A 4,510-nucleotide genomic window follows, 5' to 3' on the forward strand; every position below is an offset into this window, starting at 1 on the left:
ACAGATACATTCAACAGCTTGGGCAAATAATCCAGTTACTTGATGATCATAAACCACCGAAATTTACTAAAGAAGAAATAATCAAAATAGCCTTATCTCTATTAAGGAAACCAAATAGGTAGTTTAAAAAAAAAACCTTAAAAACAAAACAAAACAAAACAAAAACCTGGGCATGGTAGTGCACGCCTTTAATCCCAGAACTGGGAGGCAGAGGTAGGCAGATTTCTGAGTTTGAGGCCAGTGTGGTCTACAGAGGGAATTCCAGGACAGTCAGGGATACACAGAGAAACTATCTCAAAACAATAAGAAGAAAAAACAATAACAAACAAACAAAAACCCTCTTAGATCTAGAGGTTCCATTGGATTTTGATAGCTGGGTATACTTGATATAAACCCTAACCAGCTATCATGGCAGAATTGTGATAGACTTTTTAAAGTAATTTTCTAGTATTTTATCCTTACAGAAAAAAATATATATATACACATACACAGACATATATATGTACACACACACACACATATATATACACATATATATGTATATATATACACACACACACACACATATATATATATATATTATGTTATAAACACTTCCTAAATTGTTTTCTTTCTTAAAATGTTTTGGCAAGCCAGACATGGTAGCATACCTGAATCTAAGCTACATACTAAGAACTGTCTTAAAGAAAAGACAGGGCTGGAGAGATGGCTCAGCAGTTAAGAGCACTGGCTGCTCTTCCAGAGGTCCTGAGTTCAATTCCCAGCAACCACATGGTGGCTCACAACCATCTGTAATGGGATCCAGTGCCCTCTTCTGGTGTGTCTTAAGACAGCTACAATGACTCATATAAATCAATCAAATTTAAAAAAAAAAGAAAGAAAAGAAAAGAAAAGAAAAGAAAAGAAAAGAAAAGAAAAGAAAAGAAAAGAAAAGAAAGAAAGAAAGAAAGAAAGAAAGAAAGAAAGAAAGAAAGAAAGAGAAAAGAGGGCTGGGGAGGCACTGACTGTTCTTCCAGAGGTCCTGAGTTCAATTCCCAGCAACCACATGGTGACTCACAACCATCCATAATGAGATCTAGTGCCCTCTTCTGGTGCGCATGAAGACAGCTACAGTATATTCCTTATACATTAAATAATTCTATGCTGGGCAGTGGTGGCGCACGCCTTTAATCCCAGCACTTGGGAGGCAGAGGCAGGTGGATTTCTGAATTCAAGGCTAGCCTGGTCTACAGAGTGAATTACAGGACAGCCAGGGTAGTACAGAGAAACCCTGTCTCAAAAAACCAATAATAATAATAATAATAATAATTTTTAAAATGTAAATGGAGAGAGAGAGAGATGGGCTACCATCCATGCCAGTAATCCTAGCAATCAGGAGCCTAATAAGAAACAAAAAAACAAAACAAAACAAAAACACCCTAAGTTCAAGCACAGTCTTGGCTATACAACAAAACACTGCCTGATAAAATACATAAAAGATTTAAAAACAAATAAAACCTAATACATTTAAAATTACATTAGGCTTTGTTTGCTAGGTTACTATAAATAAAAACTGAATTTTAATTAGAAAGATAGCCAAATACAGAGAACAGAGAACAAATCCAAACCTGAGAAAATACAGGGAAGAGGTAAAATTATTAGGACTTAAATACTTAGCCAGGTATGGTAGCTGACACCTGTAATCCTAACATTTGGGAGACAGGAGCATTACTTTGAGTTAGAAGCTATGTTAGTGAGTAAGACTTGGTCTCGAAAAATAAAACTAACAGCCTGGAAGCAGGTAGATCTCTGTGAGCTGAGGGCTGGCCAGGTCTACAGAGCAAATTCTAGGACAATTAAGGCTACACAGAGAAACCCTGCCTCAAAAAACAAATAAAGCAATAAATAAGACAATCAATCAATCAATAAGAGCTGGGCGTGGTGGCGCACGCCTGTAATCCCAGCACTTGGGAGGCAGAGGCAGGCGGATTTCTAAATTCGAGGCCAGCCTGGTCTACAGAGTGAGTTCCAGGACAGCCAGGGCTACACAGAGAAACCCTGTCTCAAAAAAACAAAAAATATAAAATTAAATTAAAATAAAATAAAATAAGAAATAAATAAATAAAAATACCTTCCCCACCCCAAACGAACAAGCTTAAAACCCCTCAAGAAAGTGTCCCTGAGCAGCCACACGCCTGTAATCCCCAAGCTGGGGAGGCTGAGGCAGGAGAACCTCTGGGTAACTTCAGTCTGTGAGGACTGGAGTGAGACTGTCTCAAAAAAGAACAGATATCCAAAAACACGCCCCCCATACCTGAGGAGCAGCCGTGCCCGGGCTGGCGACGGGAACGCCGGGCTGGCTCAGCTCCTCAGGCTTCACACCGGACGGACGGACGGACGGACGGACGGGCGGACGGACGGTCGCGGCTGCAGTGCCCCTCCTCACCTGAACTGGGGTGGACCCTCACGGAACCTCTAAGAGGAAGCCCCCTGAAGCGCCCGGGGCAGACAGGAAGGAGCTAGCCCCCCTCCGCCATCCAGCTAGCCAGTCTCCCTATAGCGCCCCCAGCAGGCTGGCTGGCAAAGATGAACACAGCGTCACAAAAATAGATGGGCTTAGACACTGAGGTTGCCGACTGACACACACGTTGCCTTGGGAAGGATGGAGGCACCAAAAGGGCTCTTAAATTAGGTATAGGAGTTTCAGCTCTGCCACAAAATACACAGGAGCTCAAATTCTAAGTTAGAAAAGGGGTGGGATGGTTATTCGGGGTTTTCTTTATTAAAAAAAAAAAAGTTACCATACTTTTAAAGATCAAAATCAATGGCTGGAGAGATGGTCCCTGTGGTTAAGTGTGTGTGTGCTGCTCCTGCAAAAGGCCCAAGTTCAATTCCCAACACCCACGTCAGGCATCTCACAACCACCTGTAACTCCTGCTCTAGGGGATCTGACTCCCCCTTCTGGCCATCTCAGGAGCCCCCACACATGGCACATATACACAAACACACATAAATAAAAAAATTTATAACTTTTTAATGTTTTTTTCATTTTATATGTATTTTTAAAAAGTATATATGGGGCTGGAGAGACGGTTCAGCAGTTCAAAGTACTGGCTGCTCTTCCAGAGGTCCTGAGCTCAATTCCCAGCAACCACATGGTGGCTCGCCCCTATCTGTAATGGGATCTGATGCCCTCTTCTGGCACACAGGTGCACATGAAGATAGAACACTCATATAAATAAGTAAATCTTAAAAAACAAAACAAACAAACAAAAAAGACCCCCTTTTAAAAAAGTATATATAACTCACTGTAATTACTCAAACAGGTTGAATTACTGTAACTCTACACAGGAATTTAGTCCACACAGAATCTGAGGGTGTGACTATTGTGGGTTGCCCTGGTGCTGTTTGTATTTTGATGCTAATTCTGCTTCCCCATCTTCACCTTTGGAGGTGACTTCAGGTGAACCTTCTCCCCATTTCTAACTGGTAAAATAAAGATTAAAGCCTGTGATTGGGCAGTGGAAGGGAAAGGCGGAACTGAATTTTTTAGGGAGGGGAAAGAGGAAGAAGAGACCGAGGGGACAGAGGAGAGATAGAACCAGGAGAACATGGAGCTGACCCACGCGGTCTGGAGAAGCCACAAGTAGCTAGGAATTTCATAGCTGGGCAGTAAGCAGTATAGGTAGGGTCCATTTGCCCAGTCTAGGTGTGCACCTTATATGAATTGAGTTTTGTGTTCTTAGGGTGGCCATTTGAGGGTTGGAGATTTACCATTATAAATCTGGCTGGTTATTACAAGTCTCTAGTGTTACCATTTTACAGGGCTAAAGGAATCTGAGTGAGCGGTAGTGGGCTTTCTGCAGGCTAGCCACAGTGGGTGGATGCCTAGGAAGTGCGAGCGGCGTGGCAGCTAGCTAGCCATGGGGCCATGGAGACGGAGACGGTTTAGCATGTGTAGCTGGTTTAGCACGGATTGTTTTTTTAAAAAAACTACACTACATGTGACCTTACTTGGGATAGGTTTCTGCAAAAATAATCAGTTAAAATGAGGTTGTGCTGGATTAACTTGGTCCTGCGAGTAGTGATTCTTGTTCTTGCCAACAGAGTGCAGTACAGAGACACAGAAGTGTACGAGTAAGCAGGCCATGTTGGCACACCCTTAGCAAACAAGCCAAGGAATTCAGGGAAAGGAAGGGAGGGTCCTCCTCCTCCTTGGGAAGGAGCACGGACCTCCATTCACCTCCACTTCAGTCCTACGAACTGCCCACAAGTCTGGGGGGAATCGCCTCTTCCTTTTCAATGCTCTTTAACTGCTGAGCCATCTCTCGAGCCCAGGTTTTACAGTTGGAAGCCAACCGCCTCGTGATCCTGTGAGGCTGACCTAGGAAACAGATCTTTGTGTGGAATGAGAGAACAGTTGGCAAAGAGCAAAGAAATCCACCAAACCTGGGCTCTCTAAAATGCTTGCAAAGTCAGCTTGCTGTTTAAATTTTTTTCTGGGAAAGGCAGTTTTCTTAGGCATAGGGAC

The sequence above is a fragment of the Apodemus sylvaticus genome, chromosome 7, assembly GCF_947179515.1.
Source record: "Apodemus sylvaticus chromosome 7, mApoSyl1.1, whole genome shotgun sequence".
In the NCBI taxonomy this organism is placed as follows: Eukaryota; Metazoa; Chordata; class Mammalia; order Rodentia; family Muridae; genus Apodemus; species Apodemus sylvaticus.